General features: G+C 46.6%; 1 protein-coding gene across 3 annotated transcripts in view; it reads left to right on the forward strand.

Moving 5' to 3' along the window:
- The first annotated feature begins 2,398 nt into the window (after positions 1-2,398).
- The window catches only part of LOC106886925 (myosin-M heavy chain-like), a 46,409-nt gene continuing 26,438 nt past the window's right edge, over positions 2,399-22,369 (forward strand). The window contains exon 1 of one of the 3 annotated variants that reach the window (XM_014940239.1): positions 2,399-2,501. The gene's annotated coding sequence lies outside the window, so the exon portion shown is untranslated. Of the gene's footprint in view, positions 2,506-22,369 lie in introns of all 3 variants that reach the window. The other 2 variants (XM_014940225.1, XM_014940232.1) reach the window with 2 other exon arrangements.

Here is a 22,369-nt window from a genome sequence, read left to right on the forward strand (position 1 = left end):
GATAGCTTATTGGCCTGCCCCAGCAGCCTGGAGACAGACTCTGCTCGCCCCAGAGGAAGCGTGGGGTGGAGTGACAAACCTGGGGGGCCACGCTGTGATGTGAGGAGGGGCAGAGGTGAAGCTGGAGCTGCGAAGGCAGCAGCGCTCAGGTCATTAAATATTGACGCCATCTAAGCTGGCCTGTGGGGGCGATTTAGCTGAATTGCAGGTTTCTGTTGCTGTGATAAATTGGACCAATTTGTCATGTGGTTTTGTTTCTTCCCTCCCTCAAGTAAAGCTATACAGGGGCGTTACTGCCACAGCTTCAGCAATCTGGAAAACAAAATCCTCTGATGAGATAAAAAACGAAGGGTCAGTGACTGTTCTCCTGGCAAAGGTGCCATCAGAGTTATGAAGCAGGAAGAGGGCAGCAAAAGGAACAAAAAATAATAATAAAATCACTCAGCCCTTTCAGAGCTGGAGACAAAGCATTGTCCTCTGCTGGCTCCTGCAATTGAGGAAAATTCCTGTTTATGCAGACAGATACATTTTTAATTTTTTTAGATGTAACTGGACTCTGCAAACAACAGGATGCTCATCTCCAGCAGAGACACCAGGATGCGCTTGAGACCACGCTGCTAAGTCCAAGGGCATCTCCTGGCCTGTCAGGCTGGCTGTAACAGGAGCTCTGAACTGAGGACAGGAGATAACCCCGATGCTATTTCACCTCTCGCCGCCAAGTCTTCCACTGCTGATTTCCATGGGAGCAGAATCTGGTGCAAACATCTGCTCTCCACTGCAGAGTATCACGTACATCAAGGACAAGGAGAAATGAAAGCTTTCTCCAAGTAGCGGAATCGGGGCTATTTATAAATGGGCATGCATCAGAAAAGGAGGAGCTGCAACGATCATCGCAACTGGTCTCCGAGTTCTCCTTATCTTCTTCATAGCACAGTAACACCAGGTCATCCTCCAGGCATCCTTCTGCACAGAGAAAAACTCTTTAAAAAAGAGATTGTTTACTAAATGAATGATATATGGGCTTACATTTACCTAAGGGAACTCCTTTCACCTCTGGGTTCACTCTGGCTGCCTTAGGACGGAAGGGCAAAGTCTGGCAGGTGAGGACCAAGGTCAGGACACCGCGGCCCTGTCAATTTCTCTCAGCTGTGCCAGAGAACGCATCTGTGACCTTGAGAACATTCTGTCTCTTTCTTTTCCTCTCTCAGATGAGGCTTATTGACCAGGTTTCGTATGTTTCATGGTAATTTGTTTTCAGAGCTTTTGGTGGAGGATGCTGTGAGACCAGTGGCTCTGAAATCCCTCTCTATATAAGGTGAAACAGGAGTTTGACAGGCCCCAGAAAAAAAAACATTTGTATAACCTGATGTTGAACACACAGAAAGACCTCAGGGTTGCCATGCTATTCTCTCCGAGTTCAGCTTTTCTCTGCAGAATTTAGTTCTTCTCTATCTAATTACATCTTCAAACAGAAACAATGTCTTTAGCTATGCCTGATCACTTAATAAAACCCATGAAAGCCAGCAATTCTGATCAGGGAAACTTCATTTAACACATCTCGCCAATCCAGAACCTGCCTGTTTGGAACAAGATGAACATAACACACACACACACACAAGACGGATAATAAGACCCAGCTCAATCTAGCATTACGTGATAAAGCCAGTGAACTGCGACGCTTAATCCTAGAAACAATCAAAGTAACCTTTAAGTTTGCCAAGGCCCTACGGTCTGAAAAGGAAGAGGCGTTCAAGCTGGCACTGCTACCCCTAAAATGAATGGTGGAACAAAGTAAAATAGTTGCAAATGCAGGCTGCGACTCAGTCCTGTGCTGAGGAACAGGGCAAAATGGAGGCATTACCATTGCCTTGGCTTTATTCTGAGCAGCTCTGGAAGCCTGTGAAGGCTGATAGCTGAAATAGCCACAGAAGTCACCAGAGCCATGCTTGCTCCAGGGCAAAAGAACGTGCCACCTGTGACCAGATATTAAGGATTTCTGAGGTGGTCAATCTAAAGGAAATCTACTAGATGTGGGAAACGAGGGGTCCTGAGCGCCCTAAGGCAAAGCCCGGAGGTAACACAAACCCCAGCTTCCTCGCTGGTGTCTCGGAAACTGCCAAGCAAGGAGGGGAGCCGGCAGCTCCCCTCAGGGCTGAGGAGAGGGGTGTCCGGCCGCCCGGCCGAGCCCCCTCAGGGCTGGGGAGAGCGGCCCTGTCCCCTCAGCTGCCTCCCCTCACCACCCACCCCCCCTCCCTCCGCCTCCAGCGCGCGGCGGGCGGGGCCCCGCGGCCGTTGCGCGGCGCCGTTACCCCCCTCTTCCTCGCGCCGCCGCGCGCCCGCCGTTGCCGTGGCGACGGGCTAAGCCGGGGCCTGGCTGCGGCGCGGCGGGCGCAGAGGGGGCGGACGGAGGGACGGACGGGCGGCGGCGGGCCGGTGGCTCGGCGCTGCCGGGGCATGCACAACAAAGGCGGGAGGCGACGCGTCCCGGTCGGGCTCCGCAGGTAGGTAGGTGCGGGCGGGCGAGCGAGCGAACGCGCGGGGAGGGGGTAGGGGGCGCGGAGAGGTCCTTTCTCGGCAGCCGCTCCCGCAGGACGGCTGCTCTCCGCCGCGCTGAGGGGAGGCGTTCTCCTCACGGGTAGAGCGACCCGCGGCGTGGGCTCCGGCCCCGGCGCCGCACCTTGCGGGCGAGGGGGCTGCAACAAAGGCAAATGGCTGCGTGCCGGGGAGGGCTGCGGGGCTGGCGGTAGCCTCCCTGCCTCCGCCTGCCTCCTGCCCCTCTCCCGGGCGGCATTCGGGAGGAGGAACCGGGCGCAGCCTTTTCTGTCTGTATCTGGACATCGGTCCCGGGGGCCCTTCGGGTACACCCGCTAGCTCCGCGCCCAGCCCCGGGAAGCGGGGACACACGCACACCCCCTTCCCAAAGCCTTCCACGCCTTTCCCGGCTGCCACCTGCTCGTTGCTGCGGGACCCGCATGCCCCCCCATCCCCTGCATTTGCTCGCCCCTCTCTCGCAGCGCTTAGCCGTGGCTCCCGTGGGCGCAGGGGCTGAAGGGCTCTGCCCTGGGCGAGCCGTTCTCCCGGGCTGCGGGCTGCTGCCCGCCCTGCCCAGGGCTCCGCAGCGGCCACCCGGCTTTTTCTCTCCGGGTCCTAAAACAGCAGCCGCAGAGGCAACTTTTGCGAATTGGCAGGTTATAGAGCCTTTTAGATGACCAGAGGCTTTTGTCCTGTCCTATGCGAGGTGGAATATTGTGTGCTGGTACGGTATTAGCCTGAGTTTAATTGTTGTAAAGGGTGGCTGAGCAGCTCTTTACATCTGCGGGGTGCAAGTGAGTCATTTCTTAATTCGTTTCCATGTGATTCATAACGTTTTCAACTCCAGGATGCATTTTGCCAAATTCCTAATAGGTTTTGATACCTGAGCGATTAGCAAGGGCATCTGTTCGAATCCATAGAGGTACAAGTTTTACTGCATTGTTGAAAACAGTAGCTATGACAGAGTTCCCTGGGGGAAATCTATAAAACCTGCTCCTACCATTTTTATTTACACTGCAGCAAAGCAGCGCTGGGTGCATCTGTACTTTTGCCTTCCCTCATATCCTAGTCATTGTGGCACTGAAAAGCATTACAAACAACTCTGCATTGTTTGTTGGTATTATAGTAAGGCCTGAGGGCTTGGTAATGGTTTCTTTCATTCATGGCTCTCCAAATGCTTCACAGACATCAATTAAGACTGGGAGCCCTGCTGCAGGTCAGGGAGGTTTTGCTGATCCCATTTTATAGATGAAGGAGCAGTTCGGAGACCTAGAAAGATTGAAGTCTGAAATCCAGAACCTAAGTCGTCATCTCACAGATCCTAAACCCTCTGTTTAGGGTGTCCTTCCTCACCTCCTCTGGCGAAATTCTCTCTTAATTTCACTGGTTGCTCCAGGAGCTATTTCAGACATTGACAGGCCATGTTAGCTTTGGGATTTTGAGACACTGCTCTTGCATATTGCCAAAAATTATGTGCCCTTAGCGCCATACTGTTGTGAAGAATGGTTTCTGATTAAAACAAGTCTCTGTTCTTTGGTTTGTACAGGGGTAGAACCCAAGAGCTCCATTGTGGATGAGGCTGCATTAGGCAAGGCATTTTAAGCCAGACAGCAAAGCATGCAGAGAGCTGATGAGCCAAATACAAAAGGCCTAGATATCTGCTATGATGTATTTGACAGCCTCCCTCACAAAAGAGAGAGGGTCTCTCCTCACTAAGACTCTCTTTGAAGGGCATATTTCTGAAAGCAAAATAAGTGGTTCCTACTGTGACTGTAACCCAGAAGACTCCTGATCCTAGTCTGTTTTTGCGTCTGTCCACTTGCTTTCACAGCCCAGACAGGAGGTGGGCTGGTTCCCATCCTTAGGCATTGCTTATGTTGATCTCCTTTAAGGCCTTTAACCAGAGAACCCCAGCTGCAGTCTCGGATTTAAGCCTTGCTACTCTGTCTGTAGAGCACTCCACAAGACAACAAAGGTAGCCCCAAAGCATTTACAAAGTTTTAAGCTTCTTAAGCTTCATCTGTGTAAGAAAAGCCTACTGCGAACCAGGTGATGATGTATAGCTTCCAGGAGTCACAGAGGGAAGGGAAAGGAGCAGATTGAATGCCTTTATGGCTTTTCTGGGTTTAATATCCATTGGGTGCTTGCGGAGTCTGATCTATTCTTACAAGGTGTTCTGGAAATACTGATTTCTTAATATTAAAGTTTGAAGGAGATCCAGCCCCCCCCCCCACTCCCCAACAAACAAACAATCTTCCCCCAACCCCAAACACCTCAGTGCCGCAGTTGCAGGAAGCATCATTCATTGCTGGCAGGCAAGACATGGTATCACAATTTGTTTCCTTTCTAGTGTTTCAGAGGACAGGTCTTTTAGAGAAGACAGAGCAAGCATAGCTTCAGGGCCTCCATGGCTGGGCATCAGCCAATTACTGTCATATCAGATTAGCTCTACGGCACATTAGCACTCGTTTATGTTCATACAAATGCAGCATGACTGTTCCATAGTATTGATGGAATTATTGTATTTACAGCTCTATAATATGACTAATTGAAAGGGAGGTTCTGATTACAAAACCATGGACTTCCAAGGTGATTCCTCTGTGGCTTCTGTATGAGCCAGTTTTGAACCGTAAAGAAGAAGTGAAATACTAGAAGACATAATCCAGTTTTTATTTACCATTGCTGCGGTTACCCTTTTGGCAAACTTTAGGGGAAAAAAAAAATCTTATATCACAAAAGAAACAGGAAGAACTTGCATGTTTTTTCCACCTTGCCGTGATCCCAACTCAGTAGCCTACTTTAGCTATTTCTTGGCCTCTGAGACGAGCTCTCGCTTGCCTATGCTCTGCAGGCATCTAGCCCTTGAAACCAGCATCAAGATTTCCTCAGCTGCCACTGCAGTGTGTGAGCACGTTCTCCTTGTCCAGAGCAGCTTGGCAGCAGCAGCAGCTGTGGGTGTTTGTGAGATGAGGAGGCACCACATGCAGCGCTCCATAGCCAGGACTGTAAAGCTGTCCACAGCTTGGTGACTTTTCTGCTCACATATCACCTGCTGACATTCAAAGGATGAGCCCATTTGTCTCTGGGAATAAACTAGGCACCTCTGGCCAGAATCTCCACAAGTTTTGCAGTCCCTGCTTCGTAATTATCTCAGCCTCAGCTTCCAGCTGCTTTGCAGTTCGCAGCAGCCCTAACGGCCTGCTCCTGGCAGCCATTATCACCTTCCAGCAGAGGAACAGCTTTAGATCTGAGTCTTGGGAGGATGATCAGGGCTGGCAGGATCAGTGATATTAGGAAAAATAACGAAGGAGCAGAAAACAGGTGGATGGGTACAGGGAAGGAAGGTAGACTGAGAACATACATGACAATGAGGGGAAAATGAAGTGACAGGTGGGAACAAGCCCTTAGACTTTGTAGGAGTCACAGGTGAGGTAGGATGAAGAAAGAGGCAGGGAGCTCTGCGGCTTGTAGCAACACTGTGAGGGATCTCTTCTGCTGCCAGGGATGGATTGTGTTACTGCTGCCAGCCTTCCAGCCCACTGCCCAGGCTTCAGAGCTGTTCAGCCAGCCCTGAGCTGCTGCAGAGTGCCGTGCAGCATTTGTTACTTTCAGAACAGCCTGCTGTAAGCTCCAGTAGGAAAGGATGAGTAGCTCCCGGAACTGCACAGGAGTGCCGGGGTCAGTGGCCTTGTCCACAGAGCCACCCCTGCTCAGGGAGGGCCCTGGGAAAACCTGCGTTGCCACAGCAGACACCAGGATCAGTTATGTGAGGAGCGGTGATTTGCTGTTCAAGGACAGCAAGGACAGTGGAAAGTCTGTGATTTCAGGAATTAGTTATGGAAAGCTGGGACCCTCAGGCTGAGGTAATAAGAATAGCTGGAGAATTAGGCAATTCCCATATTCATGAGATGACAGACTGCAGTCCCTTTGCCAAGGCTGTATTAAATACACTGAGGGGCAGAGGAGTTTTCTGGCTTTGCTAACAGCTGCTTCAAGGTGAAGTACAAGGGGAAAAGGGAAAAAAAAAAAAATCTCCATTGTCTGCTGATATTTATTTTGCCATGTAATAACTCAGGGCCTTCTGCAGACCTTTTGGAACCTGGGTTTGAGACAGTCCCCTCACCTTCTAGAAATAACCTGATCAGAAATTAAAGAGTACGTGTCCTAAAGAATTCCTTCCAGGAAGAAACTAAAGGAAGTAAATGTTTTTGAAATCCTTCTCCATCTCCTGTCCTAGAAAGGAAGTCAAGGAGCAGCAGTAAATTTTTTCTTATAAAGAAAAAACGTGGCTTTGTGTTTTTATCTAGAGAGAGTGTCTACGCCCTTGCGTTCTCGACTGCTGAAATGCTTAAAGATACATGTAAGTGAAAATCCATTTTTCCTTTGGGATACGAAGCTTCAGCAGATGCTAGTGGGAGTTTACAGGCTTGGTTCTTTGTCAGTGCTTGCAGAAACAGCCAGACGCTGCGCTAGCTGTGGATGCAGTGCTACAGCTGCTCCAGTCAAACACTCTGCAGCCCATCTTGTGGCTTCCCCAGTGTCTGGGAGCAGTGCTGGCAGTGTCCTGTCAAAATTCATTTGTTTGCAATACAGCAGACCGACTGTTTCTGCAGGCATGTTTAGGAAGCCAGTTAGCGACTGAAAGATGACAGTGGCTTTGACCACAAGCAAGTGATTTACAAGACTCGGAGTACACACAGCCGAGCTTTTCATGCAAGGTTCTTCCCCCAGGAAGAAGGGAATTAAAGACCATCAGACACTGAGGAGAGACAGCTCCATTCAGACCTAGCACAGAAGTGATACGCATTAGTTCCTAGTGTTACAGCCAGTCAGAACTACTGTGAGAGATTTATCTGCAGGCTTCATAGCTTGTCTCAAGGACAACTCACCTACCATTTCCTGTAATCAAGTCCTTGATCATCGTAAGGATCTTTGCATCTCAGACACCTCGCTCAATAAGCCCACCCTGCAGAGAGGTCTAGAGGCAAAGGAGTGGTTCAAAGTTTGACTGGAACAGAATTAGCCCCAGCCATGGCTGGTACTGGATTGAAGCTAAGCACTCTGGATTAACAGGACATCGGTGCCTGGGGATATAGATCAGCTCTATGCTGAAGTACTCCTGTCACTCAGGGTGGTGTGGCTGATCCTTCCAGCCTGCTTCTAGGAGTAGAGAGAAGCAGCCCCTTTCAAGAGGAGGTAACTGCTTCTTGTAAAGGATCAATACAGTTTCACTGCTAATCCGCGCTGTGGTAGTTTAACCTGAAAAAACCTCAAGCCTGAACTGAACTGAGACCTCTCAATTACAAGAAGATCTGAGAGCCCTCCCTCAGGAGCCCTGGTTTGCGGTACTTAACTGTTTTGCACTGATGTGCCCCATTTTTTACCACAGCTGTTGCAACAGCTCTGTTCTCTGTGGACAATCAGGGTTCAGGTTTCCACAACACAAGATAACCTGTTTGTAAGCCCCAACGCGGCAGTCCTCTTCGTAGTTTAAGGGCTAGACATGGTTTTGAAAATTGGTGTTTTATGCTTGCAGAAGCCATACCTGCAGCGAGGAGACCTCACGAGGCATTAGTTCAGCTTCTCTGAAAGCTCAATGTCATTGAGAACAAACATCAGCCAAGGTCACAGGAGAAAAAACAAAAGAAAAAGAAAATCTGTTTTTGAAAGAGAAAGGAGTAGACCATGGAAGCCTTCCTTACTGATAAGCAGCCCCTGAGCAGATCAGGTTTTTAATGTTAAGGTGCATAGCTTGCTTGTTGGATCTGCCACTTGAGAGTCAGGACACGTTCCAGCAGGTATGGGATGAGCTGGCATTGCATTCCTGGCTCTGAGAACCAAGTCCACCAATACCATAGCCTATAGCAGGGTGGACCTTCCGCCCTTTATTCCAGGTTCTGTCCTGCCTGGTTACCATATAGCCACATCCCCAAGGGACACAATCATTGCTTGTCTACACAGCACCATGTTATTTCTAGTCACATGCAAACAGTAGAGCAGTAGCATAGTCACTTCAGCCATCCCCTCCACGTTTACGACAGTGTAGTATGCATAGGTTAGAAATTTTTGTACAACATGGCTTTTGACCTCCACGGGAAGAAGCTCCCTTTTCCCTCTGACCTGTCCAGAGGGATGAGAGTCAGCATCTTTATTTCCTCATTGCATTAGGAGCCATGCTTTTACCTGTATCTCACCTTGTGTTGAGACTGTGTCAAAACACAGTCCTTTTTGAGTACAGTCATATTGAGTTAAACTCCAGTTATACTTCAAGCTAACAGTAATATAAAGAATAATCCCTTTGAGAATCTCTAAATGTTATACAAATCAACTCAAAGTTGTTGTAATAGGAAAGGCAAATGATATATACAAGCTACATGTACACTGTGAAAAATAATTATCTTAGTCCACCATAAAGAGAAAAATTTAGCCATACTTTCCCTTTTTATGATCTGTCGAAGAAACAGTTCCCCTTACCTGGTCATGCCTTCTGCTTTCCTCCCAGAACAAGACCCAGCCTTTCCCTCCTACAGTAGACAAGGTGAATTCACCTGCTTGTATGACACAGCAGAAGCTCATGCTGCTCATTTCCAGTGTACAAGCTAAAAAGGTGTCCTCACAGAGAATTCCTGGCTTTCTGGACCAGGAAAAATGGTCAGATGGAAATTAGAGAAATGAGAGAGGATGGCTCCTGGATAGGTACATATTTTAGGGGCAGACTGACAGAGGACCCTCTGCAGTCCCTGCTTAATTGTTTTGAAAGATGCAAGCACTTTTGGTGAAATGATGTAGCACATTCTGTGATAATATGACTGTGAATATAGGTGCTGAACACTTCTTAAGAATGAGGGTTTTGCATTGTTCGTTGTTGGATCTGAACATTGTTAGAGAGGTGGATATGTGCTAGCAGAGTGATTGAACCTTTGAAACTCGTAGTGAGGCAAAGCTAAGTCAATTGAGATGACCAGCTTTCCAGCCAGCGAACAAGATTGTGGTATGTCTGGAAATACAACTCTCAGTCCATGCTTCCACCTGCAGGACCACACTACATCGTTTTGTAAAACAGCATTAACAATTCACTTTGGATTATCTCTGTAGATTATCATAATTATTGCATAGTAAATGTGCCCATGTGTAAAAGTCCTCAGCAATAATGTATGTGTGCAGGCTGGAGTTTGCCACACACAGTATTTAGCAGCTGCATAATCCTGCTGATGTCAGCATAGGTTCCATAGGTGGAAGCCATGCATAGGGTGTGGTAACAGGAGGTAAGAGGTTCATAAACTTGGAAGGCTGAACAAGAACGCTGAGATGTAGTCTTTTGCTAGACACAGGCTATTGGACTTCCCCAAAGTGATTTCTTCTGTCCAATGCCTCTCTCCTTTAATGGCTGTTTGCAGCCCCTGAACCCTGTGAACCAAACTTTGGTGTTCACATCCCCAGCCTTGCTGGCTGTCAAGAATCCAGTGTCTCACCATCAGCTGCCCCTCTGGGTGCCTGTGCAGTGCCTGTGCTCCCACCTCATGCTGTAGTGCTGATTAGTTGAACACGGTGCTGTGTGTGGTAACGAGGGACATGCTTTCTGTGCATCACACATTCTCCTTCCACTCAGTGGGAATCAGTTGGTGGACTGAGCTGAGACAGAGTCACGTGGGGCAGTGGGGACTCACAGAGGGGTAGGGTACCAAGGTGTGGGCAGCAGATGCTGCGTCAGAGCACAGTTCTAGCTCATAATTCACTGGACCAAAGCTGTAATGGGAGTGCAAGTGGCCATGGCTTTGGGGGCAGGTGATAGTCCTCCTTTAGCTTCTTCTGCAGGGATTTGGGAGGGCCAAAGGATAAGGAGTTTATAGCAAAACACAGAAAAAATGGGTTGAGAGCCCCATCAGGGTGCTCTGTGGTAGGGAGAGGAGGTTCTGTGGCAAGGAAGAGATGGTATAGCAGGGATGGCTGTGCTGAGGAGTTGGGAGAGAGCAGGGAGGGAGCAGGGAATATGCAGGACAGGGGTGTTAGCCAGGGCTGATGAATGGCAGTTGTGTATTGGCTTGGGGAAGACCTTGTAATCTCAAATACCTGGAGCTTTTGAGATTCAGCCCCATCAAGCACCAAAGCAGCAGGTGGGCAGCATGACTCCAAGTGAGGAAGAGCAAAAAGCAGAATCCCTGTCTGCTAAATGTGTTTCCCTCATACCCAGCCCTATCCTCTCTGTCCATTTTGCCATTCCTGCTGCTGTTTGAAACACACAGCATCTGGAAAAAGCAATGCCCTTGTATAGTGCCTCTGGCTTCAGGAGAGTTCTCCCAGCATTGAATTTGGCCCATGGATTTTAATTACTCTCCGCTGTGATAGTAATGAGAGCCAGTGGAATTGTAGTGATTTTATTTCCTTTTAATTTGTTATGATGCTCTGGATGCAGATTAACTTTCCCAGCTCGATACATATTATTGATTCATCTTGCCTCGTGATGTAGTAAATGGCTCCAAGAGGTGGCTGATTTCATTGTAGCTTCCCTTGGTAGCTCTGTGCCACATGCGGTGTCTTCCTTGCTCCAGCAGTAGCCAAAATCGGGTACCTTTGCTTGCATTTGATCAGGTTATTTACCATCTGTGTCTCTAAGGATAAACTCAGGCCTATGGTAGTGCCTCTTTATATGCAATAGTCCAGGTCTCCCGGCTTCTTTTCTGTTTGATATACTGAGTGTGAGGACGGGTTTCTGGTCATTTGATGGAGAGGAACCTGCTTCTAGGCCCAACACAGGGGTGGTTCTAAGTGAGGGGAATCATCTTGCAAGGGGGGAGGAGAGCTGTAGTCAGAGGTGTCTTCAAGCACACCCCTGTTTGGGAAGCCCCTTTGCAAGGCAGTGGCTAGCCTCTTGTCCCTGTCCCCGTGTGCTGAGCTTGGATGATGGGCACACTGCACTGCCCAGTTGACCATGGGGTTGTGGAGCAGCAGGGAGACCCTTAGCCTCAAGGTCTCCCTCTCAGTGAGGGAACCTGACAGGAAAGCTTATGGTATGAGACTACATTGTACTGAAGGATCTTCCCCCACTTTCTTTAGATAAAGACCCTGCAGTCCTTAATGCAGAGTAATTCATGTCTTTCATCCTCTGCTTTTATGTTATTGAAGCTGTAATGGGGGCAGGGACAGCGCCTGAGTTCTCTCAATTCAAAGCCAAACCAGAGGTAGAGATAAGAAGGCTGTGACAATGTCTTGCTGGTTGTAATAGGGGTGACTGCAAGATAACCTGCATCCACATTAGCAGGAGTTTGTTCCGCAGTCCCAGAGACACCCCAGTGGAGCCAGGCTGGGTGTGTTGCGAGAACAGGGCCAGCCCTAGCCTGGAACCACTGCTGGCTCTGCACCACGCAGCCTGCTGCTCCTGCCTGCTGGTGGCTTGCTGGGCTTGGCTGCAAACCTGGGCTCCACCTAATCAAATTACTTCACAGGGCAGTGCAGTGCTCAGAAGAAGTGGAGGTGTTTTCTGTCTCACATGGTGTTACTATCCTACATCATCTTGGATAGTAGAGAGCCAGAGAAGAAAGACAGGAGTCGGACTCAGCAGCTCTGCATCCCTCTCTGTGCGTGCCCATTGGCATGGACTGCAGCAGGAAGCCTGGTGTGCCAGGACCCATTTTAGAAAGCTACCTCGTCCTCAGCCATGCTCATAACCTCCCAGCCCAAAACACTGCTTTGTGGTAGCTGTTCCTCTAGCTCTGTGTGTCATTACCGCACGAGACCAGTGTGTCCGTCAGCAAGTCCAAAGGGACATTAAGTCCATTGCATGAGTGATGCAAGTTGTCACATCATCAGAGGGCATCGGGTATCCAAGTGCAATCATTGCGCTGCCAATGAGTAGCCCTGCAGCTCGGTGATTATTATCTGGTTGCTGATGGTGGTTATTGGTGCTTTGGAGGCGTTCCCTGCAGCAGAAACTGAACTCAGGCCAGAGTAGCTTTGCCTCGACTCAGAATCTGAACAGTCACTTCAGATGTAAAATGCTACTTCTTCCTCTTGTGAAAACATCCATCAGTTCTATGGACAATTCTAATGCTCAGGAACATTACTGACCATGCAGCACTGGGCAAGCCAAGATAAAGGAGATAAGGGGTAAATACCAGTTTGTCTTGTCACACGCTGATTTTAAGACTTAGAAGCCTATATCCAATTAAAGCAGCCAGGCAATTAACATCAAAACAGTTGAGCTTGGTCTTCATCTAGTGCATGTTTACATGGCTGCTGTAGCTGCAAGAAAGCCTCAGATTTATCTAAGTGGGTTTGCCCCTGTCTCCATTATCTCCTTTTGCAGAATTTTTGTCTCCAAACCTTGCTGTACATGACTTGTCCATAGCATCATGGTGGCAGCAATCTTCTGTCCATCTCTGTCTTCCTTCACCTCCAGAGCTATCCTGTGCACCTACCTGCCAACATCTCGCTCATGCTGGCCCCCGAACAGTGAGGAACTCCTGACACCAGCTTCTTGAGAGATACTGGGCAACAGATTGGCAAAATGCTTTTTGGAAGATTAGAAAGTAGCACTAGGCAGAAAAACTGAGGTAAATTGGGGCACAGTGAAAAGTCATACTGGTGATTAGATCCCAAACGTCATCATCCTAGGGAGTTTGGGTAGAATCCAGCAGACCCTCAGCCACAGACGCCCATCGTGCATTAGCCCAGCAATGTCACAGTGTCCTTGCACCTGGCAGCATTTCCCCAGGATACTTGCCATTCATTTAGGAGGTGCAAAAGCTTTGGGGACCTAAGTGATTCACCAGAGAAGGTGCTTATGCTGCCTTAGGCAAAGCAGTACAAATACACACTTTTGGCTTAGTTCTACCATATCCTTAGAGAAAATAAAAAAATCATTTAATTATTTTTATTTCTCTGCTTAGACTAAGCCAAGTTTAACACTTAACTGGGCTCACCCATCAGCAACACCGAGTGTGCCTTCAGCATACCACCACTGAGGGCAGAACTGGGAGAACCAGGAAAAGGGCCCTTCTGTTCCCTCACTGCCATACCCCAGGGAAACAAATTTGTCTCTTCAAGCAACATACAGACTGTTTGGTGATCCCGGCCCAGCTACGCCAGCAACCCAAAGTCCTAGCTCAATTACATCCATTTTATATCTTTTAGATTAAAAAACAAACAAACAAAAAACAAACAAAAAAACCCCCAGACAACAGAAGCATCTAAATTGTGCTACTCTTGATGTGCACTAAGTTTGCTTTCCTTTCTGCCTGGAATAAGAACAAGGCTGCTTTGTACCCTTCCCTGACCTCTTTTCACTTTTTAGCTGGGAAAGTGGAAACCAGGTGAATGTTTGAACAGGCTCCAGCTGCTAGCCTTCCCCAAAATGGTTGGCATTGAAATGGACTTTTAATAAAAGTCCTGAAAAATGGGATTGTATTGAACCAGTAAAACTCTTGCTACCCTACTTCTCTTACGCTCCCTACCTCACAGAATCACTTGGAAGCAAACAGTATCTCCTCCAGGATTTCTTTAGGGTTTTGTGGGGTTTTTTTGTGGTGTGGTGGTTTGGGGGTATTTTTGTTTGTTTTTTTTCTAAGGATGAAATCACCTCCCAGCTGGAATTCCCTGAAGCACTGTCACATGAGCATATCTCAGGGATGATGCCTTGCTTAGAGAAAATGCTGTAAATACCAACTGGCCTCCTGAAGGAACAAAGCAAAGGCAGCCACATAGCAACTGCTGTTGTCTGGCAAGGCAGAGGGGCACTGTGCCTCCTAAACCAGTTCCCGGAGCAATTGTACATCATCACTAGTTAGATGCCCTTTCCAGAAGACAACAGATGACTGTTTAAAAAAAAAAAGAGAAAGAAGGAGAAGAAAACAATGCTGAAAGGCCAAAAGCAGCTGCAAAGACACAGCCACACACACGGTTGCCCTGGTGGTGTGTAAAAAGAGGCAGGTATGCTTCGTGGACTGATCCGTTGGTACAACAGTCCTGTCCTTGCCCACGTACTTGTATTTCCTTACAGCTTGAGAGAGGAAGGCACCAGTGTCCTTCAAGGTAGCAGACTGTTGACTCAGAGAGTGGCTTGGAGCTGTTACACTTGAACACAAGCCCTAGAGTTAGTTCCAAATAATTACACTTCAGTTTTAGGAAACCTTACCCAACTTTCCTTGGTGCTCAAAGATTGCAAGGAGAGGAAGGGTCTAGCTGTCGCAGATGCAGGAAGGTAGTTTTAATATCTCCTTATAAAGATACTAGACCAGAAACACAGGAATTGGAGTGTCTTATGTGGGAGGACCCCAGGAGATCAGGGACCAGACATGAAGTCTCACATGTTACCAGGTCACAACCTTTTCCCAGCATCTCCCACTCTGTGCAGCTATGAAAGTTACAATATTTGCTTCATTCATGTGTTTCAGGGTGAGAAGTCACAATATCAGCTTGTGGCTTCACCAAATGCTCTTGGCACATGTCCACAAAAAGCTCAGGAGTGTAAATCAGTGTCCTGTGACCTCCCGCAGAAAGGCTATTAACAGACAGCAAGAGAAGAAAGTGCTGCATCCATTTCAAGGCAAGGGGAGTTGGCTTTAATTTTTAAAACACTCTCACAAATGATTGATGAGGCAGTATTTTTGGACAGGAGAGGAAACTGGCAGTCTCCTGGGGCTAGGTCAAATGTCTTATGATGCCAATTGCGTACATCAGCACACTTCTACCAAAATATTTCAGACACTGAGGCCTGGCCAAAATAATCTCCTCTGGCTGAAGCAAGAATGGCATCTGGAAATAAAATCTGGTTTGAGCAATCAACAAGGCATCAAGATCTTTCCCTGTTCATCAGGATCTCGAGTCAAAGTCTGTCTTGTCCAACAGCCAATATGATCCAGAGCTGCTGTACCATCAGGGCATCACAAATTCCTAGGTGTCCAATGGGGGACAAAGGAAGACAATGCAAGCCAGGGCTGGAGCTGAGAACAGTACCACCATGGGACACAGTGCTGACCTGTGGGGCAGTTCCCATCATCACCGGTTAGAAAGAGAGAAAATGATGCACTTCAGGGAGGGTCTTAGCTGTGACTAGTGGAGAGTCATTGCATTAGGAGACCCCGTACCAGCAGCTGGGAGGAAGGAGGGTGTTCATTGCATTAATCTGTTTTTCCTCTTTCTATATTAACTACAATTCCTCTGACCTCTGCAGGAGGACATACAGGAAGGGGATATCAGCTGTCTAATTACAGTGCCTAATATCACTGCTGCTTTTACACTTTTATTAAAGGTTTTACCGTTGACTTCAGCAGAGTTGAAAAAGAGCCCTTGTTTTATCAAGTGGCACCAGATTAAGTTAGTGGGATTCTGTTCCAGGGCATCTGACGTGCTTCCAAAATCCAGCCCTGACATTGCCCAGGCCACGGGTAATTTGATTCTGCTGGTGCTGGCGAGAGCCCTGAGCAGCAGCACAGATTGCACCTTAAGATTTGCATTCTTAGATGGTAGTGCCTACTTCTTTGCATGTCTGGCTGATTTATTTTCACACATAATGATCAGAAAAGCAAGCCAACACCCTCAGACATCCCTAGCTTATGGTAAATATCAAAATCTAAACTTGATTTCAATAAGAATCATAAAAAATGGAGCCGTTATATTCTGCAGAAGTTGATGGCTGAGGCACAATGCTTCATGCCTCAGCAAAAATCGGTGATGTTAGCCAGCTGGCTTCCATTTGAGAGACCTCATCATTTTTGCAGATGGCAGCTGGATGACCTCAGCGACAGGAATCACGGCCTCCCACTTCATATGGAGAAAGCCCTTCAATCTTTAACTAGCCAATCTTTGACTTCATTTTATTTAAAGATTTTAGGCACTGTGCAGTGCTAAAGAGGATCTTGCTGAGCTTCTATTACCTCAGCAGCAGCTGATATGTAATGAATTATTCAAAACTAGCCAGTTCCTTCATTAATTTTAATAAATCAAGTTTTCCACCATGTTCTTTGCAGTGCTGCCAGCTGGGATATGATGAGGTAAGCCCATTAGTTCCTGGGGCCGTTTTCATTTGGTCTAGGTTTACATACCTGAGGGCTTTTATAGTTAACAAGAGATTAGTAGCAGGCAGTGGTAATTTGGAGTGGACCTACAGTGGACAGAAGAGGCAACGGAACTCCCCCGTCTCTCAGGAGGTGGCAAAGCCCTGCCTTTACACAGGGAAGATGGCTTTGCATGTACAGAAATGGACTCAGCTGCTACATGTGGACTTCCAGGGCAGAGTGCAACCCTTCAGACAGATGGCCCAGGTGCCACAGCAGCTGAGAGAGGCACTTTCCATCTTTCAGACAGACTCACTTTCATGAAATTGCTCATAGATCTCTAATATTTCTCCAGAGCAGGCAGATTGTGGTGTTTATGAACCAGTCCCATTCAGTAAGCATCTATGTGGATCAGTCTTATATGTAACACATGCACGCATTGCCACGTGCAATAAACGTGCAAGCAGCATCTCTCGGTATATTGCATACATCCTGTCCAGGCTGCTGATAAGCTTCTTCACAGCACAATAACTGCCACAGCAAACGCAAAGTTGATCTGGTGGCTCTTGTAACCCGTCTTTCCCTCGGCTTCTGCTCAAACTCAACAACAGAAAATACTCTCTGACACTGAGGCACATTAGCACTTTCTGTACATCTCTTGAGTAGGCAGGAACACTCTTGTCTCTGTTCATTTGCTATCATTCTCAAAATTGCTCGGTCTGTTCTTTGCTTCCGCTCTCCTGGCCAAATAAGAATCAATCTCATAGTGGAGTCAAAGGCAAAAAGATGCTGTATGTTCCCTATAGAATTTTTTTTACCATATTGTGCCGTGTTGCATAAAGAAGTCAGATTGACCTATTTCCTCCTTTTTGTCCTTCTTTGTAAACTGCAGGTTACTCAGGGTGAGGGATTTCTCCAGCCCAGGTCTTGTAGAGTGTTTAGTGCTTACCGCTTTTATCCTTCCTGTACACAGGACATGCATTTTTTACTGGGCAGAAGCAAGAGCATTCAGCCCAAATCCATTTCTCCTGTGGCTGCATCCAGCCCTGACTATTCCTATCTTCAGAAAGCTTAACTTGTCATGAGGACATGATCAGATATAGCATAGCTGCACTTCCCAGCACATGCAAGGAAGGCAGAAATCTCTGTAGCTGCTTTTGTTATCGTGTATTTTGGGAGAGGGAAGATGAAATGCTATGGAGAGGCTGGACACCAGCAATGCTGAGCACGAATTGTTTGCAGGCATGGTGATAAATTCAATGCACAGGTTAGCTTATGAGTATCTAACCTGCCAGCATCTGTGTGGTGCTCTACGTTCCCGTTAATGTGCTGTTGGTAAGGCATCCAAGTACAGCAGTTTATACACAGATCTGGCACCACAGCGCAGTTTGATTGATAGATGAAAGACAGACCTTGCTAAAGGAAGGTCACAGCTATGAGAGATTTGATGATTTGATCTTTGGAGATGGAACATGAAAGAATAGCACTTAATTGTGAGAAATAGGAGTGTGGCTTCTCACAGTGTATTAAATAGCAATATCCATATATCTGTGTTTCAAGAAGTGGGAGGGATATTTGCAGTTCCCTGCAACCATTGCACCTGCTGGCTCTTCTTGTCTGCCTCACACAGACATAGGGCTGTTTCCCATGCCCGAGCCATTCCCACTAATCATCACATCCCCCAGAAAATTGTTCTATAGGTTAAATATCTTCACTATGAAATCATCTGTAGTCTGCTTTATTTTAGCTTCTGTTCCCAAGCAGCAGGAATGTGCTGCTTTTATGAAATGTATTTTCCAAACTGACCTAAGTCTAAGAGCACTCTCATGTCATGTTTTGGTATTCACAAAAAAACAAACAAACAAAAAAAGAGTAATCTCAGATTAATGCTGCAGATGTTCCAAGACAGTTATGGCTGAGCAGCTGACAGAGGTAGCTTTCTATTTACTCTACATTCATGGCACTGCTACTGACTGTAGTTCCCCTTCATTTTTGGAATGGCAGTATGCTGTTTTTAAGACCCAACATATTTCAACTCCTTCATGCCATCATTAATCCTGGAGCTCTTTAACTCTCCCAGGGTCTTTTTTTCCTTATCTGGTTTGTGCAATTCGTAGCTTGTCATTTTTATTTACTACTTTCTATTTTTGCAATGTTTATATACATAACACTTTGCTTTCACTTTCCCAATAAAGAATCCTGTTGGGTTTTTTTCCAAACCAATATATTTACCTTTCTCAGCCACAGGATTGTGGCTAATGGTTTTAGCAAAAAAAAAAAAAAAAAGACTCCCAATTATCATTTGTATTTTTTTACTCAAATTTCCTTTATTAGCTGGCTCACATTTGTTTTCAGCTCTCTGAAACTGACATTTTTAGAGTCGTAATGATGGATAATTGGTTTGCACTGGGCTCTGTTTGCACACAGCAAATATAACTCTGTAGTGATCATTGGTAACTAAGCAACCAGTTATGTTTTTAATTCTATGATCAATTCCTTGCTATCTGTCAAGATTAAGTCTAACACAGCATGTGCCCACAAGGGATACAACAATTTTTAGAGTTAAGAACCCATCATCTATATGATTGGGAGTAATAGCAGCATGAGGCCCTTGATTTACCACTCTGACTGCAGTCTCTTGCAGGCATGTAGCCTTTTTCTCTTTTGGTAGATGTGCAAGTTTAATGGTCTTGTAGTCTTGATGGTTGAGGTAAGCATTATCCAGAAGTAGTTAATTGGCTGTCACAATTTTTTTTGTGATTTAGGCAGTGACAGCAAACACATTTTTACTTTTTACCTGTTAAAACAAATCATTAACATTCAAAGGCTCTCATTTGGGTGGTTTGCTGTTCAGAAGTCAGAAGCCACTCGTGACAGGCTTGAGTTGCTTTGCTCCTGCATCCTGGAAGGTCTCCTGGCAGTGGTTGCTGCATGAGACATTTAAAAACTCTGGATTTTCTACTCTCTTGTTCCATGTGAATATTTCTTTCTTCTGTTTAACCTGGGGAAGTAAGTAATACTCGCTAAATTCAAGGGCTCAGAAAACTCCTTGTCAGGGAGCAAGTAAGGATGGACATCTCTAAAAAAGAAGGGGAGGTGGAAGCCAGGCAGAAGGGCAGGTTGAGACAGCAACCTTGGACACAGGCCTGCCCACCCAAATGGGAAGAGCAGAGTGGGCCCTATGACTGTATCTTGGTTCAGCGTGCAGTCCAACAAACACCAGAGAAAACCATAGTCCCAACACAGCTCTGATGTCACCCAAGAAATCAAGTTGGCCAGGCCAGAATCAGTATACATTCAGGCTAGTTCAGGCAAGGACCGAGGCAAGGACTTAAATGCGGCTCCCAGGCCAATGGGTGGCAGGAGCAATGACCGAGGTCTCAGATGAGGCTGATCAAGGTAATTAGAGGCTGTTGTACTAGGGGCTTTGACACTCCTCAGCCTAGGTCTGGATCTGCTCTGCTACCCAACTTCTGTTCCAGAGAGATCACTGGTAGGTGCTTCATATAAAAGAAATAAATATTGGCTTCGTGCAAAAAAGAAAACATGGCCCATCTGGAGCAGGTCATCACAACTCTTCTGTCACTGTCCATCTGCAATGAGTGTTATTATGGTGCTTAGAAAGAAATCTTTACAAGCTCCATCTCCAGGCTCTCTCTGCAACTCGCCCTTCTTGCTGTTGCTGCTTGCTGAAATGAGCCATATAGATTTTGTACTGAACATTGCATAAATGCTAATATGTGAGTATATTTAGAGGTGGCATATGGGCAATAGTAAATGGAAATGAGTACTATTTTGGTTCAGATTACACAAGGAAGTTCAGTGCAGCCAGATGCTGCAGTGGGTTAGTGAGGAAGCTTCATTCACCCGGAGTCCCAGGTTCAGAGCTTGATTGGGATTATTCCTGCACTAGGCTGTCCTGGCTGACTTTGTCAACAGTGCTGATGTTTGCCAGCAGATACAGAAAGTCCTGAATATTTCAGTCATTGTGAAAAAAACAAAAATGCACAACATGCAGTTGGATCAGGGTGATACTATAGATCAGTCAGAGACAGAGATCTCTGTCCTTTGGGGTGCTACAGGCACAAAGGTACATGTTGGAGTTGTGCCAATTTAAAGAAGTTGTATTGTAGTCTAGTAGCTGACACAACAGTCTGCTACAGCTAGTAGATGAAGGAAATTATTTTATTTTTGAATCCTCACTGAGCACCAGAAAGTCCTGGGATATGTGGGAGTCTGTGAGTTTCAGTGCCCTCTCTGTTTGGGAGGGTACCGTGATTCATTCTGCTGCAATGCGTCACAGCTCCTGCTGTGCATGCCCAGGTCAGGGAGCAGGAGCATTCTCCATGCTCAGGCAACAGGTATTTGAGCTGGGTCTGAAAGCTCTGGATCAAGTCTCATCTGGCATCAGGCAAGCTCATCTCTGCACGGTAACTGGCCAAAATCTCCTACAAAATGGATTTTTCTATTTTTCAGTCTTTGGGGGATTTATTCGCAGAGCCCTGAGCCAAAAAAAAAAAAAAAAAGAAAATCAAAGTTGGAAATTTTTCATGAAACTGTAGGTACAGCATCCCCTTTGATAATACTGTAATTTTATCTGCTCTGATTAAAAGGTTAATTAGATTTAGAGCGTTTATACACAAAGGAAAAATGGCAGCATCCTGACAGATTTTTACAACTTGCTCAGGGGTTGGTTTACAGCAAATCCACTGTGGTCACTTCCGTCACAGCCTGATGTCTCTTGTTTACAGCTTCGCCTGCAACATTAAATAGCAGCCATAAAGCATTTTGCCACTGGTCCTGCCAGCTGATGAGTGCATTTTAAAGCCTGCTCATTGCATTGCGTGCATTTCTCTTTGCATAGGGAAGTAGTTAGTTTTGAATGTCACCCAGTCCTATGGAGGCAAGTGGGAAGACGGATTATGCTGGCAGTGATCCATCCATCTGTTCATCTGCCAACACTAATGTTTAGCTTTTCAGGCTCCCAGTTGTCTTAAATAATGCTGACCTACAGGATCTGGGGTGGGAAAGGTCACATAGCTCATTTTGTCTTCCATTTCTTAAGTGGTAATTAAACTTTCTGAAGCGTTATAGCTACATTCAAGAATTGTTGATGGTCAGTATTTACGAAGTTGAGGTTAAATCCTTCTCTGAGATGCTGTGTTGCATGGGACTCTCACCATCGCATTGGCTGCAGCATCCCCACCGTATCTTCTCAGAGTAGTCCTTAAAAAAGGTTTTTCATATCTGTTTCCTGTGAGTGATTGGTGTCTGCATAGACAATATTTCCTCTCTTTTGATTGATATTACCAAGTTGTATCTATAGGGTGGTTTTGTCTCTCCATATTGTAGAATGTTCAGCTTTGGGTAAGTGTGGGTACTTTGAGACAACCACAAAGGCTGCAGACTTTCAGTGGTGTGTAGGAGTCAACTTATTAGAAGAAAACTGGTTGTTTGCCTGCAGCTCAGCCATAATGCTCTTGGTTCAGCTCTTAGCACTGCCTTGATAATAAGAGTGTGCATGCAAGGGCTCTCATCAGTTACTATAACCTGTCTCTTACTTTTTCCCAGTTACAAAAAAAATAAAAGTTAACAAGAATGTAGCAACCATCATGAAACACTTGGAATGTTCTGCAAAATGGCATGAAAGTAATTATACCTAACTCTGAGTGCGAGGGAAATACAGAGCCTAAAGCTGGTTGGGAGCAGCCAGGTACAGATCCTGCAGCAAGTTAGTGACAAAGGAAGAGGCATGGGGTATCTTGTGACTCTGGATCCAGGATGAGTGATCTAGCTAATATCCGAGATCCACAGCACAGGGAAAGGGATCTGGTCTACTCTCCTTT

The sequence above is a fragment of the Calidris pugnax genome, unplaced genomic scaffold (genome assembly GCF_001431845.1).
Source record: "Calidris pugnax isolate Ruff unplaced genomic scaffold, ASM143184v1 scaffold21, whole genome shotgun sequence".
NCBI classification, from domain to species: domain Eukaryota; kingdom Metazoa; phylum Chordata; class Aves; order Charadriiformes; family Scolopacidae; genus Calidris; species Calidris pugnax.